Below are 18,452 nucleotides of genomic sequence, written 5' to 3'. Positions count from 1 at the left end.
GTCCTAAATCTCCTTCTAAGTGTGTACATAGTGAATAGAGGGAAGGAAAGTAGCAGGTTGAAGAATTTTGCTTTAGTCTTAGGGTAGGTGGGGATTTTTGGTTTTTTTAAAAAAAAACAAGCTTTGCAAAACCACATGGAAAATGCAGTTTAAAACACCTACCAATGCAATGGATTGCCAAAGGAAGGAATGGGCTACAGGCAGGAGAAGGGGTCTGATGTGACAGACTGGATGGGAATTGTGTGTGGGGTGTGTGTGTGTGTGTGTGTGTGTGTGTGTGTGTGTGTAAGATAAAGAAAAGTATTTGCAAGTATGGAGAATGGATGGAAAGGGGGGGCACCCTGCCCACCCTGCAGCAAGACACTGTATAGGAAAAAGTAAATAAAAAAGTGGTGTGTTTGTAGATGTGGGTGATTCAGTGGGGAGCTGGCCCTAGAGGTTTGGGGCCAGGGTAAAAGGATGAAAAGTCATTGGCTTAATTCCAAGGGTGGCTGGGGAAGGAGGGGGTGTTGCGTGCCCCATGGCGGGGCAGTTTGTACAAGTTGTGTGTGTGTGTATTGAACCTGGGCATGAATCGTGCCAGAGTTGGGCAAAAGGCAAGCAGGCACAGGAGCTGTAGGGGCACGCGAGTGACAGGAAGTCTATGGAAGCAATTCTGTGGGTTTCTCCGAAGAAGTCAGCCCTGGACCATGGTCCTGCCACCTCAACCCACAAGTTTTTGCCCACCCCACAGGGGTGGGGGTGCCTCCCCCCCTCCCAAGACAGTGAATTCTACCCAGCTTGCCACTCCGTTTTCGTTTTATGTGGGTTGTGTCGTGAGGTTGCAAATGCAGCCCAGAGGACCTTTAAAATATCTGGAGCTGCGTGGCATTATTGCGTCCCTTGAGTTTTGGGGGACTGAAGTTTTTTCGCTCTCCCCCCTCCCCTCCCCTCTGTTACTATGGCAACCCTGTCCTGGACCTACTCCAGACCAGGAAATATTTGTGATGCTGCATATGCTGTTGAATGACATTTTAAGTGTGTTAGTCAAATAGATAAACCTGCGTTTTCAATAGGCAGGGGGAGCCAGGCCAGAAATCCCGAGTTTCTTAATCAGAGTCATTGTTTGTGAGGGCCTGCCTGGAATATGTGGAACAGAATAAGGCCCCCACTCCAGACTGGAGGATGTATTCCGCAACATCTTTGTGACACAAGATGCTGTATTCGTGGTGTATTTATTCTGCTTTATCGGTCGTTCTGCAATGCTTCCCCAGTGCTGCCACATTATTGCTCTCCGGAGCAGGTATAGCATAACAAAAGCAGGACAACCCTACCCCGCCCTCCACAAATCTGTGTTATCCAAAGTTATGGGATTTCAGCAAGAAGTTACAGGATATGCACTGATGGGAAATAAAGCAGTAGGACTGCCTCTAAACCTTTTGCACATGCAAATTGTGTATTGAAAGCAGGGTTGCGTCTGACCTCCCTGATAGCATCCTGTGCACAAATGATCATGAATAAAACAGATGTCTGGGGTGACTGGGGTGGAGGCTCAGAGTGCCTTATGTCCCAAAGTCTCCTAGGTTTGGAGTAGGGGAGCAGGGGAAAATGGGATCCACAACTCCTGGGATCCCAGGAGGTATATAGATGCTTAATTAACACATCTAGACTTATGATAAGATTTTAACTAGGGCTGGAAGCTGCGAAATCAATTAACCAGGGCAATTCATCAACTGGAGTTTTAATCACAGATTCGAAAAGCATACTGATTAACCAAATAAACTAACCTTGAGAAAGACAACTCTTTATGGTGCTTCAGAAACGACCTTGGATTGAGCAAAGGACTGTGAAGCACAGGTTTTAAAAGAAAACCCTGTATATTTCATAGTTACGTTTGGGCCTTGCAGCAAGTGTTCAGCATTGCTGCCATTGTGAAGAAGAGCCACACATATTTCTTGCTTCTGCTCGGCTTTAAAAGTCTGAGCCCCAAACGTCTGACTGATTGGAAGAACATTTACAGTGTCAGCTTGTGTTATCTCTGAACTTGACAGTTAAATTCATAACTCAAAGAAAGGCAGCGAGGTACCTGCCTTCGCAAAACTGTCAGAAATAAGATGGCTTTCTGTTCTCTGAAAGCGAGCGGTGGCATTTTGTTTTGTCTTTTTAAAAAATGTCATATTTGAAAAACTGCCATTTTCATTCATCAGGATGTTCCTTTAGTGATTGCATGTAGATTTAATTCATTCTGCATTCAAATTCATAATCCTTAAGCTAGGAGCACATTATTTCCACACTGGGAGCTTTTTATATACAGTGGTACCTTGGGTTACATACGCTTTAGGTTAAATACGCTTCAGGTTACAGACTCCACTAACCCAGAAATAGTGCTTCAGGTTAAGAACTTTGCTTCAGGATGAGAACAGAAATCGTGTTCTGGAGGTGCAGCGGCAGCAGGAGGCCCCATTAGCTAAAGTGGTGCTTCAGGTTAAGAACAGTTTCAGGTTAAGAACAGACCTCCAGAACAAATTAAGTACTTAACCCAAGGCACCACTGTATATAAAAAAAAACATCTCTACATAGTGGGGTTTGCACATGACTCTAAATACCTTTCCTACCTCTTTTTATGTGAATGCAAAAGGTGCATTGGCTAAAATGTACATTGAACACCTATTTTTTCACTTCCCCTCTTGCATTAACCGCATTCACACATGCACTGGCATGAATGGTGCTCAGGCCACGTGCAAAAAATGCTACGAGAAACTTGGATTTGGGGGGAGGGTGTCTTTCCCCTCTAGGGGGCACTGGAAATTATTCCTGGACAATCCGTCTGCTGGCGGCTGCGTTGGTGTTAACATCACAGGCCCCAGTATCAGGCCTTTACGGGTTTATTTCCCTCTGAACCGCAGTGAGAAAAAGGATCAATTTAATTCCCTTTGCAGCCATTAATTTTCTCCGCTATCTGTCACTTTCTGAAGCAAGAGGGGCCGAGAGACTGGAGAACAGAGAGTTTAATTAAGCAGATAAACAGCAGGGGGATGGGATACGGACCACTTTTGCCCATTGCCCCCCCCCGACCCCAACTTCTCATTGCCACCTGAAAGGCAGTCCCAGGCTCCCCGCTGCGAAGCAGGGGGGGCGTGCGAAAAGGAATTATAATAGTTTTATGTGATATCTCTCTTTCTTATTAATTGGCTGCCTGATTATAATGCCGTTGCCGTCCAACTGGCGAGTGACATTTTGTCTCTGTCCCAGCTGCTGTACACGCCATGCCTCTGGCATTTGGGAAAGGTAGAGCGGTTGGCAGGGTGGCGTCGAGAAGCAAGGAGGGGGGAACCTCTGGAAATGGTGGGTTCCTCTCCCCCACCCCGTGCCAAAACTCTGCTCTCCCCAACCCAACCCACCTTAACCGCTTCCCTCTTCCCAAGCCCCCTGATCATCCTAGCACAGACTGTCCAGATTTTGCTTGGCACGTTTCTTTCTTCAGCTGCTATTCCTGGAAACATTTTCACTCCCGCCTCCGGGGCTGTATTGGGGGGCATCTTGAACAGAAGCTTCTGTTTGTGTGTGTGTGTGTGTAGGTGTGATATTTTGGTTTGAGGATCTGGGCTCTGACACCTGTCTCTGGAGGCGTTGAGGGAGCTGAACAGAGGCGGGAGTTGGAAGCTTGCATTTCTGCCAGGACCTCGTCCAAACTCCCCCCAAAAACAACAACAACACCTGATCCCCCCAGATATCCAGATGTGCCTCAAATCTTGGGGTTTTCTCAGTGCTCTTCTTAACTTCCTCCTGTATGAGATCCAACATGGTGTGGTTGCTAGAGGGCAGCCTTCCAATGCTTCTCTATTATGGAGGTTGTCTTGATGGGTGGGTGAGGCTGGCGCTGACTGCATGCCCCCCACTTTGCCCCATGGGCTCACGGTCCATTCCACCTGTGTGCTCCCCGATAACGGGGAGAGAAAGAACCGTAACGCTGGTGATGCTATGGAGGAGAGCCATGTGACCCTCTGCACAAAGACTAAGAAGATTTGACCAATCGTAGCTTTGCATCCTGGGACATGGGTGGCGCTGTGGGTTAAACCACAGAGCCTAGGACTTGCCGATCAGAAGGTCGGCGGTTCGAATCCCCGCGATGGGGTGAGCTCCCGTTGCTCGGTCCCTGCTCCTGCCAACCTAGCAGTTCGAAAGCATGTCAGAGTGCAAGTAGATAAATAGGTACCGCTCCGGCAGGAAGGTAAACAGCGTTTCCGTGCGCTGCTCTGGTTCGTCAGCAGCGGCTTAGTCATGCTGGCCACATGACCCGGAAGCTGTATGCCGGCTCCCTCGGCCAATAAAGCAAGATGAGCGCTGCAACCCCAGAATCGGCCACGACCGGACCTAAGGGTCAGGAGTCCCTTTATCTTTACCTTTACCTAGCTTTGCATCCTATATCCTGTGACCTCCGGTACGATCATCACACCTGCCAGTCCACGTACGGGGCCCTATTCCTCCCTGTATAAAAGCCCCTTTTGTATATGAACCGTGGGAACATGAGATATCTCCCTAGAGGATCAGTGATCTGCCACCCTAGTGAACTTCATGGCTGGCTGAGTAGAGGCCCTGGGTCACTGGTGGACGATGGACTTTCAAATTTCAGCAGTGCTCTGTGTGACACCAAAATTTGGCGCCCACTGGCTTCTCGCCTTCCCTTCTAAGTCATTGTGGCATGGATGGTAGCCTCTCTTGTTGCTTGGCTAATATCCAGGGCAGAAATATCTTGGTGACAACGGAAGATTTCAGAGACAGGAGAGAACTTAAGAGGTCTGTGCATGCTGGTCTGTCTGTCTGTGTTTGTTTCAGGCTAGCCCCAATGTGTAAGTGCTGGCAGAAAATAAAGTGTGATTTATGGGTCACCGGTAAATGGGATCTCTGGAATACAGCTGGCTTTACAGAACTCCGGTGTCCTGAATCTGATCCTCCCTATTTTCTACTTTTGGTAACAGGCAGTTTCACTTTCAGGGGTTGATTTATAACGAGAAGGGTCTGCTTTTATGACAGGATAAATGATTAACAGGAGGGTGGATGTGTCTGTTGGTAATGGAAAAGGCTGGGCCCTTTTCCCATTTGTAGTTTGGGGAGGGGGGAATTCATCCTTGACAGTTGCAGTTAGTCTGTCATCTGGGGGACAATTTAAGCCGCAGGAGACAGGAATATAGCCAAGATGGGATAAAAGTCTGGATAACAGTCTGGGAGATAACAGGAAGAACACATCTGAAATGAGGTTTGGAAAGCATCTAGTAAAGTTGAGGTTTGTGTTAAGAGGGAATATAGAGATTGCTCCAGAACAGCTGGGAGAGAGTATCTCAAAATAGATTCAGTAAAAAAATAGTCAAACATGGCTGTAAATTGTCCAACAAATTAATCAAGTACCAACTTGCCTCTAGAAAGTACTGTGGAAAAGCACACATTTTGAAACTTCCAGATATCTGTTCAGAAGAAAACCAGGAATGTGCCTGAAAGATATCTAAAGGGGAGGAAAGCTCTTTTCAAATCAGCTGATTGGTTTTAAATTATGTTCCGAGTGCCCTTTATGCAAAAGATTTTATAATGATTATTGAGCCCGATGCATTTTGAACTGAGCTCTTTCTCCGGGGCACTCTTAAACAACCAATTCCAGTCCAGTTTCAATGATTTTGCAACAGTGTGGAGAGACTAGGATTGAAAGTGGTTGCTTAAGTGTGTCCTGGAGGAAGAACTGAGTTCGTGTGGCACCATATTATTTTCACATACCTGGAGGTTCCCTAGAGTGACCTGAATAGTTGTGAAGAAGAGGGGATTTCAACAGGTGTTGCTTGCATGATAACTGTGCTGGAGCCCTATTCCCTTTTTCATGCTTCTCCCAATAAGGTGCCCTTCTTTCCTTCCGATTGGTTCCTTGCTATTTTTCCTTTCCTTCTCAGGTTGTTAGCATACCCATTTTACAGAGGGGAGCAACCGAGACCAAGACACAGGTGCTTGACTACCATGGCCAATCCAGCGGAGTTTGTGGTGGCTCTCTTGTTGATGGGCCCATCAAACCCTTCACTCTCTTCAAACACCTGCCCGGCTTGCAGTACCCTCTCTGTCTAACCAGTAGCTCCTCCGCTTTCCTGTGTGGAATCCTGACTCCTCTGCCTTTCTCGCTCTGTCCCATTAGGCCCTACTTTCCTCCCACAAAACCCAGGAGTCCTGTCATAAAGCAAAGGCAGGGAAGTAATGAGTGACGCATCTGCTTGCTTGTGTCCCAGCAGAGACCTAATTAAGTGGCAGGTTCCGTGGTGAGAAAGCAAGTCACACTGTGCTAATGAGATCCTAAAACATCGCCTTGTTAACCCTCCCTCCTCCGCCGAGGCTGACGCATTTCCCTTTGTCCCCACCTGCCACCCCCTGTCCGATGCCAACCTTTTCTGGACTGGTGCCAAAGCCCTCTTCAACAAAGCAAAGACCCCCCCACCGAAACACACACTGATACCCTGATAACCCTCCCTGCCTTTTTGGACCAGCCAATTCAATTTCTCTACCCTTTTCCAGCTGAGGCTCCATTCTCTGAGTGACACCTGTCATTTTGGTCTCACCTCACCAGCTGGGCCCCATTTCTTAATTATATCCCAACGGGGGCGGCCATTTGACAGGCAGTAGGGGAATTTTATGGGGAGCTGAGGAGAATCTCTAACCTTTAAATCCATAGTCTCGTTTGGCGGCTTCATGCTGGCCCAATTAGTCTTTTTCCCCCCTCGCACTCCTTTTGTTTCCTTCCCTGTCTAGATCTGTTCTTCGATCAATGGCAGCTCTGGCCTCAACCAAGGCTTTCTAAAACTCTTTGTTGTAACACTTGCCAGCCTGCTGATAAAACCTTCAGCTTCATTTCAGGAAAGTGTGTGTGTGTGTGTGTGTGTGTGTGTGTGTGTGTGTGTACACGCACGCACACACACACACACACACACACACACACTGTCTCTCACACACGGAGATCAATGTGAAATAAAATATAAAACGGACATGCGGCAATTTATTCCACCTTCTGAATACACATGCTGATTGATGAAGAATGCTGTGATACCTGAAAGCTTGCACTTCCCTTAAAACTGCTGGCTGGCCCAGTAACAGTGTGTTGTTACTCCTCCTATACAATAGGAGCTAGGCGTGGGTGACTTTGGCTTTAGGGATCCTCTGCAAGGTGCTGACAGTGCCTCCGAAACTGACTGTGTGGATATAGGCGGGGCCAGCTCAAGTCATTTTTTTTTTTGTGGCCTGAGGCAAAAACAGCTCATTGCTCCCTGTATCTCCAAGTCCTAAAGCAGAGTCCTAAACCCAGGACTAGCCAAGTTATTTTGGCACCTGAAGCAGAAAATCTCACCCACATTTCCCTTCCCTGGTAGTACAAGTACGGTAGCTATAAATTAGCTGCCTGAGGCAACTGCCTATTAGCTGGGTCAGCCCTGTACGTAGAGAAACCTCTCCTCCCTCGCTGGCCTGTGATACTGCTGTGCCCTCTGTGTGTGTAATGGCAGCCAGACACAGGCTAAAAGGGTGACTGTCCTAAGGAGGGCGAAATCCCTCGACCATAGCTGCAATACAGCCGCAGCTGGGGGGGGGCGTAGGTGGTGTTTTGTACAGGGATCCCTCCGTCAGCTCCAAGCCGCAGACACCTCCATCTCTAACCTTTCCCGACTCTTTGTCTGACTGCCGCAGTCTCTACCTGAGATGCCTTTATTAATTATAAGCCATCTCACCTTGCTTTCTGTGTCTCCCTCGCGGCGTTCACACCCCCACATCCTGCCAACTCGTTTACTTGTGCACCTTGTCCATCCATCCACCTATCCCTCCCTCCTTCCCCTCTTCTCTCTTGCTTTGTTATCCCCACACCTGCCCTCCCACTCTCTGTTTTGTGTGTCTCGGTGAGGGTACCTGAGGGTGAAGTTTGTGTGCGGTTATTTCCGCTGTTTATGCACCCTTTGGGATAATTAGGGCTTTCTGTAAGATTGCTCTCCTATCTGTGCGTTCTGTGACGATTTCTTCAGGTGCATGCATTTGTAATAAAAGTGTGTGTGTATGAGTGAGTGAGAGAAAATCCGTATGTGCAGGGATTGCTTCATGTGTTATATAACTCCTTTCCCTATCTGTGTGTGGCTTCGCTTCGCACACCTCCTTTCAACTCCTTTTTTTACCTGGCTATAAAGATTTTGATCTCAGGTGTCTATAATTGTCTCTGGCACCTTTGCTGATCGTTTGTCAATGCTTTTCTGTGAGCCATTAGCATTTTGAGGTTCAGGATAATCCCTTGCAGTTTGTGGTGTGTGTGAGGAAGGGATGGGGGGGAATGAGTTTGGGGGCTGACAATTTCTGCTTTGTGTGAGTTTGTGATGGCGACAAATGTTATTTCAAGACGTTAGCGTACTTCTTTCGCTGATGATGGTTTTATGGCTTGCTTGGGAATGTTGTACGTAATTATTTTCTGATGCCTGAGCATGACTCCCCCTCTCCCTGGAGAATGGAGGAAACTGTGCCTATGTAGTAATAAGCTGAGGTGCTTGGATTTGACTAAGCTTGAGTTATTGCCAGGAGATTTTGTCATCGCTTTAGAGCATTTCTAATTGTGCAAGCACTGATAGTTCTGATTCGTTACCTGCCTTCACCCTCATTTCTAATATTTATGAGTCATAATAAAACAGGCCTTTGAGGAAGGCTGCAACGTCTCCCATTTTACAGGCTAGAAAACCGAGCACAGAACGGCATGGTTTTAAACAAGCCATCACCTAAGTCATTTCCCTCTTCTTGCACTGCAGTTTTGTTACTTTGGCAGTACTGTACCTTGTCTTGTGTTTTTATTTTACGATTTTAATGCACTTTTTCCTTAATAGTCGTCGTAACATTAAAGTGATTCCAGTCTGAGTTTTACCAGTTCACCGTCTTGGAGGAACTCCAGCCCAGGTTTTGTGAAAGAGCTCAGGAGTCCTAGAGATTAATTAGGCCCTGAGGCACTTTGAGGAGAATGAGATTTCTGGTGGGCTTTTCCTCCTGCCTCATGTGTGTTGGAGGTTGTTATTGTAAAAGTGACCTCTTACCATTGTGGCAGATTTGTAACCTGCCTTGGGGCCACTTCTGGTGGTGCCTGTAAGCACAAATAATAAAGTATAAATCTATAATAAACAAGTACTGGACATAAACTTGCATTGGCTGTGAGTAGTCAGCTGTAGGGTATGCGAAGTAAGGAAGGAATATGAGAGCACCTTTTAGCATGCATGGAATGCCTTTCCTTCATTAGCGAAGAGACACCAAAATCCGCCACACATCTAGGATGAAAAGGCAAGGTTTCCAGAGTGTGGGATGTTTCAGAAAGTAGGCACAGTAATGTGCGGGTTGCACTGTTTTGTGATACGATGAGTCGCTGTATTATTCACAACCTCTCTCTTCCTCTCTTTTTGTACTGGCATGAATGCAGCAGCAGCATAACTGAATGTGAAATATTTGAGGTGAAAAACAGTCAATACCTGCTTAATCTCTTGAATCAACCATGGAGAGGAACACAGTGTCTGAAAAAGCTATTTCACCCAGCTATTTCTGTGCAAGGGAGGACTGAAGGCTTGATACTTTCTTATAAAAGGTAAAGGTAAAGGGACCCCTGACCATTAGGTGTTGAGGTTGGAACTTAACGGGTTAAGTTCTTCCCATGATGCCACACCATTCTGACGTCAATTTTGGAAGCTTGGGAGGAGCTTGGGAAGAGTATGCCAGTCCCACTCGGTACTTTGTGGGGAAAGGATGCAGTTTTGTCATGGCTGCAAATAGTCCTGGAAATTCCTGAGAAATGTTGGAATAAAAGCTGTAAATAGACAAACCTGGACTGTGTGTGTTTGTCTGGAAGCCAAGCTACATGACAGTTTTACACCGCTGTGTAATCTCTGCTACGGCGTGACTGAGAGATCGGAGCAGAGCGTGCGGCAGGAGAAGTGTGCCGGGCAGTAAAGAGCTAATTGAGGATCGTAAATCAATTAGCGGGAGTCGCGCCAGATCAAACAAACTGCACAGGTTATGGATACCCTAAATCACCTATCGTAAAACTGTCACGGAAGAGCTGCCGGGAGCTGAGAAATCTGCGGTGTCTAGCAGAGGAGCACGGAAGCAAGCAAGCAAGCAAGCTGAAAGACGCTGTTGCTGAATGCTGTGGAGCTGTGAGCTAAAAGCAGCAGGGAATCGTTTCTTCACGGACAGGAGCCAGAAGAGCTTGTGAGTAAAGCTTGTGGGCACCTGGGAAGAACGGGAGACTATGGACAGAAAGCCAGTTGAAAAAAGGCTGCTTAGAGCTGAGAGCTGTGCCTAGCGTTTGAAGGCAAGCTGGTGTCGATGCCTGAGACAGCTTTGAGTCCTGCCTGAAGTGGTGAGGCAGTCGATCTCAGCTGGGAGCTGACCTGCTAGACCGGGAGCTGGAGAGCGGCTGTTTGTTTACGTGAGTACGCTGGGCCCCGGGGGAAGATGGCAGATGGCCAGGAGGTGATTCAAGCTCCGTTTGAACAGCTTGAGGAACTCACCGCCCAAGCGTGGAATACCTGGGCAAGATGGGTGAGAGCGTGGTTCATAGCCACGGAGGTTTGGGACATTTCCCAGAGGGAACCAGTGCAACTGGTGGACAGAGATGCAGGAAAGCTGAAGTCTGTTTCTCTGGAGGAGAGAATGCAGAGGGAGAAAGCTATGAGAGCTGAGGTCTGCATGTTGAGAGCAGGTGTTCATGCTAATTTGCAACATCACCTGGAAAGCATTGAATCTGCGTGTGAGGCCTGGAGTGTGCTGAAACGTCTGTGTGAAGGCTCAGCAGGAGGCCTAGGGCGGATGGAAGCTGATAGCCTAGAGATGGCTGGAGCCCCTGTTCCTGATGATTTAGCCTCAAGGAGTGCTAGTGAGCAAGTCGGGGGGGCGAAAAGTTCCAAAGGCAAGTTTGAAAAGTTTTCCACTGAATCTGCTGGAATGGAGCGGCAGTTCAGGGGGGGCGGATCTGGCAAGGAGTGCTTCTCCGGAAGAAGGAGAAGGAGGCCAGCTGGGAGGAGACCCAGGCAGTGTTTTTCCACTGAGTTTCGTCGGTGCTACGTGTGTGGATCCCACGGTCATTTCAAAAGAGACTGCCCACAGAGAGCAGCTGCACAGGAAGGCTTCAAGGACACCTTCCATGGAAATCAGTCGGGTTTCCATGGGAACCAGTCTGGAAGGGGAGGTCAGCGTGAGAACGCAAGAGAAGGACGAGGAAAACAACGTCAGGAGACTTATCAGATCACGGCTAGTCTGGCGTTGGCTGAGGACAGCCGTGGGACAAGCCAAGAGCTAAGTTTTGTTATTGACTCTGCAGCTAATCGCAATTTGATTCCAGAGACACCTGCTGTCGAGAGGTGGAACTGCACGGCAATTCCTGCCGGGAAAACTGTACTGTTTGCAAATGGACAGAAAAGAAGTATAACTAATGCTGTAAATTTGCATTTTTGTATTTTACAGGAAACGTTGGAGTGTTGTACTGTTCCTGGGATGCAACACTGTCTTTTATCTGTGCCTTATTTACTGAAAAAGGGATTTACGGTTTGTTTTCAGGGTGATGTGTGCACAATCTCCAAAGGAGGAAGGATGCTTGCCAAGGTTAAAAAGGGGCAGAATGATCTCTTCATTCTTAAAACGTCTCTGGAGGGTGGTGGGAAGGTTGAGAAAGCACAAGCACTGCGTGCTACAATTCCCAATCATGATTCATGCGTACATGCTTGGCATACACGTACAGCTCATAGTTCTCTTGAAGAACTACAGGTGCTGCCAGAAGTTTCCAATGGTTGTAATATCTCAGAATGTGGACATGCTGTAAGTTGTGAAACTTGCAAACTGGCAAAGGTAAAAGGATGCAGTTATCCAAAGGTTGAAAGGATAACAACAAGGCCTTTTGAACTGATTCACATAGATTTGTGGGGTCCTGTAAAGGAACCAAGTCTGGGAGGGTCAAGGTTTCTGCTCTCGATGCAGGAGGATTTTACTCAGAATTCCTGGATACATGGCCTCAAATCCAAGGATGATGCAGCACAGCTGATCAAAGGGTGGATTGAGGGGGTGGAACAAAGGTTTTCCACCAAAGTGCAAGCTGTCACAAGTGACAGAGGAGCTGAGTTTACAGGTTCTGCTTTGAAGAAGTACTTTCACAAGAAAGGGATACGTCACCAGGTGACGGGTGCAAAGTCTCCTCAAGGGGAGGAGAGGGAGGCAGAGGCTGATCCCGGTGATGGGGACCAGGTCCAGGATCAGGGTTCAGAACCCGGTGATGGGGACCAGGTCCAGGGTCAGGGGTCAGGGCAGGTTTGGGCATCTCCAAGGGTTGTGAAAGGAATGTCCAGGTGTGAGGCTTCATCTCCGGTAAGCGTAATGGAGAAAGCTCACGGACGGGTTGTCAAGTCAGAGGGGGAAAAGTCTGACGGAGAAGACACAACTGCTGGCCCAAGTGGGTCAGAGGGGTTTCAGGTCACGGGTGCGTGGGAAAGTGTCGCACAGTGTGATTCTGGGAGTGTTGAAAGGGTTCAACAGGTGCCTGGGAAAGATGCTGGGAAGGAGCACAAGGCAAAGGGTAAGGTGTTGAGCTCAAAAAGGTCTTGTCAGAAGGTGCAGCAAGGGGGGGTGTTGAGGTTGGAACTTAACGGGTTAAGTTCTTCCCATGATGCCACACCATTCTGACGTCAATTTTGGAAGCTTGGGAGGAGCTTGGGAAGAGTATGCCAGTCCCACTCGGTACTTTGTGGGGAAAGGATGCAGTTTTGTCATGGCTGCAAATAGTCCTGGAAATTCCTGAGAAATGTTGGAATAAAAGCTGTAAATAGACAAACCTGGACTGTGTGTGTTTGTCTGGAAGCCAAGCTACATGACAGTTTTACACCGCTGTGTAATCTCTGCTACGGCGTGACTGAGAGATCGGAGCAGAGCGTGCGGCAGGAGAAGTGTGCCGGGCAGTAAAGAGCTAATTGAGGATCGTAAATCAATTAGCGGGAGTCGCGCCAGATCAAACAAACTGCACATTAGGTCCAGTCGTGGCCGACTCTGGGGTTGCGGCGCTCATCTCGCTTTATTGGCCGAGGGAGCCGGCGTACAGCTTCCGGGTCATGTGGCCAGCATGACTAAGCCGCTTCTGGCAAACCAGAGCAGGACATGGAAACGCCGTTTACCTTCCCGCTGGAGCGGTACCTATTTATCTACTTGCACTTTGACGTGCTTTCGAACTGCTAGGTTGGCAGGAGCTGGATCCGAACAACGGGAGCTCACCCCATCACGGGGATTTGAACCGCCAACCTTCTGATCGGCAAGTCCTAGGCTCTGTGGTTTAATCCACAGCGCCACCCGCGTCCCTTATAGAGCTGTCTAAATGGCCTCTTTCAACCATCGAGGTGGGCAGGCTCAGGGACACAGGGGTAGACTACAACCACTGGATCACAGAATCTCAGAAATGTAGAGTTGGAAGGGACCCCGAGGGTCATCTAGTCCAACATCCTGCGATGCAGGAATCTCAGCTGTAGCATCCAAGACAAATGGTCATCCAGTCTCTGCTTAAAAACCACCAAGAAAGGAGAGTCCACAACCTCCCGAGGGAGACCATTCCACTGTGGAACAGCTCTTACTGTCAGAAAGTTCTTCCTGATGTTTAATCAAAATCTCCTTTCTTGAAACTTGAAGCCATTGGTTCGAGCGAGTCCTACGCTCCAGAGCAGGAGAGAACAAGCTTGTTCCATCTTTCATGTGACAGCCCTTAAGATATTCAAAGATGGCCATCATGATCTCCTCTCTGTTGCCTCTTTTGCAGGCTAAACATACCCAGTTCCTTCAACCGTTCCTCATAAGGCTTGGTTTCTGGACCCTTGATCACCTTGATTGCTCTCCTCTGCACACGTTCCAGCTTGTCAATATCCTTCCTAAATAGCAAGTTAATGTCAAAGTGCCGCTGGATTAATGAGTGAACTCAACAACAGTGTTGGTTTGTCTCGGTAAATTCTGTGGTAAATTGCTGCTGGGAATACATTTGCAGCTCTCTTGGGAATCCTAGTCATAAGAAATCTTATCCATCCATCCATCCATCCGTCTCCACCCTTGTCTCCCCTTCTTCCATCTTAGCAACAGCACATTGATCTCAATCTTGTATAAACAGCTGGGTTACCTTAAGGGCAAAAGAAATATTGGCAGATGCTGACAAAAACAAAGAGTTCTGCACGCAGGGTTATTTCCACCCCTCAAGTGGATGAAAACTTCTCAGCAATAAAGACTGAGGAATAACAGGTTGCTCTAAAGCAAAAAGGCTGCCAGCCAAGATCCCTGGGGATTCTGGGAGAGGAATAGGGCTTAGCGGATTTGAGAGGTGGGGGTACACGCGCAGGCGGGGGGTGGGGTGGGAAAGTTGTAGAAACTTTCTATTCTGCCTTTTCTACTGCAAAGGGACCCCCAGACCAGTTTTCAGACAGAAAGCGGAAACTTTCAATAAAACAATCACAGATCCTCCAAGTGTCCCTGTTTTCCAGGGACGTCTCTGATTTGGAGCAGCCATCTTGGTTTCTGATTTGATCCCAGAATGTCTTACTTTTCCTTAGGATGTCCCTATTTTCATTGGAGAAATGTTGGAAGTAAAGCGTTATCTGACCCCGAGCCATCTGAAGGCAATCTGGTATAGGGAAGTTTTTTAAAAATGTTTATTATTATGTTTTTACATATGTTGGAAGCTGCCCAGAGTGGCTGGGGCAACCGAATAAGATGTTGGGGGGGGGTATAAAATTATCATTATGGAATGGGATGTCCCTCTTTTCATCGGAGAAATGTTGGAGGGTATGCAATCATAGAATTGTAGAGTTGGAAGGGACCCTGAGGGTCATCTAGTCCAACCCCCTGCAATTCGGGGATCTCAGCTAGATCATACATGACAGATGGTCACCCAACCTCTGCTTAAAACCTCCAAGGAAGGAGTCCATCACCTTCTGCAGGAGTCTGCTCCACTGTCAAACAGCTTCCTGATGTTTAATGTGATAAAAACAACTAATATGCCCCAGTTAAATCATCATATTCCTTGATGTGCTGAACTAACCAATTATGTGAGGAAATAAGAGAGATACTGGGTCCTATCTACCCTCCCAGTTCTATATATGAGGAGATGGACAGACTTTGGTTACTGAGGAAGTGCACTCTGCACAAGCTCCAAGCTATTAAGTAGTGGGTGGACATAGCAGACGACACAGAGATTTCTCCAAGTAGTTCTTTATAAGTAAGCTGGAACTGAACTGAAGTGAACAGCTCAGCCGGCCTGCTTTGATAGGCAGCCGGCTGTCAACATTGTAACAACAACAACCCAGGGTTTCCTGCCTAAATTAACTGACGTGGACCTGAGTGAAAACTATATACACAATACCCCTGGTGGCCAGGGTGAGAACTTCAATACATAACACCGCAACTCTTTTCTTCCTTGTCTGCTTAACTTTTCTCTGACCTGTTGCATGCTGACATGACCCCCATCTCAGGTGAACTCGTGAGATCAAGGCTTCAAAGCAAAGAGGGGAAAGGAAAGAATGGTACTAATTAATAATAAAATATTCAGCTCCTTAGAAGACAGCTGGGATATGAGTGTTATACAGTATGAACCTCCAAGGAGCTGAAAGTGGCAAACATGGTTCTCCTCGTCTCCATTTTGTCCCCACAACAAGCCTGTGAGGTAGTTAAGCTGAGAGACAGTAACTGGGCCTAGGTCACTCAGGGAGCAGAGATCTGAACCGTGGTCTCTCAGGTCTTGGGCAACGCTCTGACCACCCCACCTCCTGGGTCGTCAGTGCTATAAAGCTTCACCGCGCTCATTATTTTGAGAGGCCCCCGATTTAAAGAACATGTTCAGCTTTAGACAAACCAAAAAGGAATCTTGTGGCATTTTACATATTAATGGACATATAAATATTAACAGGTTTGCACAGAGAGGGCTTCGGTCCATGGAAGCTGATGCCATAATAAATCCATTTGTCTTCCAAGGGGATGTTCACATTAATGGCATAAAACGCAGTGAGGTCAGCCCCCTTCTGCCGCGTTTCAGGCTGCATTTTACAGGGATGTCTTCCCTTGATGGTGCATGAACATTCTGGTTTCCCTGGCCCTGCAATCCCGCCTCCGCCGCCCTTGGAACTGCTATTCATGAGGCTGCCACGTTACTGCTTACCCCACATCCAGATGTTGTTGTTGGATTGAAGCTGGGTGGAGTAAGAAACTCGCCACAGAGCAGTATTTAACAAAAAACAACAGGATCCATATGGATTGTGCCTAACATCCTGTGAATGCGGCTTCAAAAACCAGCAGCGGCAGCGCATTGCATGCAGAGTAAGCAGTAACGTCAACATAACCTAAGTTACCACAAGACACATTTTTCTCCCTTCAGATTTAAGGATATCAGACAAAACAGATTTTTTCCAGAGGATGGTAATGAAGACACTGGAGGCAGGTATAAACAAGGGAAGAGTACCGTATTTTTCGCCCCATAGGGCGCACCGCCCCATAGGACGGACCTAGGTTTTTTTGGGGGGGGGGGAATTAAGAAAAAAAAAATTCCCCCCCCAGGCGCGGGGCTGGCGTGGGGGAAGCCCGAGCTTCCCCCAATCCCAGCGCCGAGAACAGCCTGCTATCCGCAAGCCTAGGGAGGCCAGCGGTAAGTCGCGCCAGTCTCCCCAGGCTTCGGAATGCAGGCAGCTCTACGCAGCCATCGGGAGGCGGGCGCGAAGTGGCGCCGGTCTCCCGAGGGTTGCGCAGAGCTTCCTGAAGCCTGGAGAGCGAGAGGGGTCGGTGCGCACCGACCCCTCTCGCTCTCCAGGCTTCAGCGAAAGCCTGCATTCACCCCATAGGACGCACGCACATTTCCCCTTCATTTTTGGAGGGGAAAAGGTGCGTCCTATAGGGCGAAAAATACGGTATGTGTTTATTTCAGTGACAGAAACAGAGGCTTTCTTTTAAACTCTGGTTTTCAGCTGGTGGGTCTGTGTACCCTAGAGTGAGTTGTGTCCTGGCCTCACACCATTCATTCCATCACTATTTTCTTCTTTTATGATTTTTTTAAAACATGGTAACAAGCCCTAAGAAGGAAAGCATAGGAAAGAAGAAGAAGGTGTATATACACTGTATACATTATACACACAAACAAACCAGAGAAGATCTGAATTATATGGTGGGAAATAAAAGCTGGAATCCTGCACCCCACTGAACTCACTGGGACCTTCCCCCAAGAAAACTTGCATCAGGCTGACTCGGTGGGTCCTATGGTCTGAGCAAGTTCAATACTGTACAGTGGTACCTCAGATTACATACGCTTCAGGTTACAGACTCCGCTAACCCAGAAATAGTGCTTCAGTTTAAGAATTTTGCTTCAGGATGAGAACAGAAATTGTGCTCCAGTGCCGCGGCAGCAGCGGGAGGCCCCATTAGCTAAAGTGGTGCTTCGGGTTAAGAACAGTTTCAGGTTAAGAATGGACCTCCGGAACGAATTAAGTACTTAACAAGAGGTACCACTGTATTTCTGTCTAAAGAGATGGGCTTTTCTTTTTGCCTCCCTTTCTCCTTTTCCTGCAGAGTAGCAAAGGTCTGGCACTTGGCACCGACTACGTGGTTCATAGCGCACCGCAAGTTGGATGCTGTGTGGCAAAAAGGTGTGGGTGGGAGATCAAGCAGCTCAGCCCTTGGGTATGTCACGAAATGCAAAACATCGCAGCTGGGATTGTGCAGACAGCTGTGTTTTCGCTGGTGGCAGATGGTGGGGGACCCAGGCTGGTGGCAAAGAGTGGGAGTGAGGAGAGGGAGAAATATACCTTCGCCAAACAACTGGTCCAGCCATGTTTGCAGTCATGTACAACTGTACGGATGGGGACCGTGCAATATTCTGTGCCTTGATGCAAACAAAAGAAAAGTTCAAAATGTAGTATCCCAAGGAGTATCTCTTTCATTAAAAAATAAATCAAGTTTCTAGTCTTTTTATGGCTTCAAAGGGTGGCTTCAAAGTGTGTGGCGATGTCAGGGATTGGGGCTGGTTTGAGGCTGGTTTTCAATGCCAAAGTACATTCAAGATGGTAATGCCTCTGATTGTGTTCAGACTGCTTTCCCCTCACACCTTCTTAGTTAAAAAAACCAGCATTTTCTCAGAATTTCTCAGAATGCTGTCAAGAGAACGCAGGGCAAAAGCTTTCTGCTGCTCCCTCTGATTATCAGAAGAAGAAGAAATTATGCCTCATGTCCTGCATATGTAAATTTGTTTATTCCATAATAAACATTATTCCATAATGCCCCAGAATGACTGAGGCAACCCAGTCACATGGGCGGACAACAGCAGCAGCAGCAGCAACAACAACAACAACATTTGAGAAATCCAGACTTCTATACCATAGAAACTGCACATAAAGCTGTGCCTATAGGGAAGGATGGGCAAGGATAGACAGACTGCAAGAAGGTAT

Source organism: Podarcis vaucheri (assembly GCF_965113315.1).
Source record: "Podarcis vaucheri genome assembly, chromosome: 13".
NCBI classification, from domain to species: Eukaryota; Metazoa; Chordata; class Lepidosauria; order Squamata; family Lacertidae; genus Podarcis; species Podarcis vaucheri.
This window is presented reverse-complemented; position numbering follows the sequence as displayed.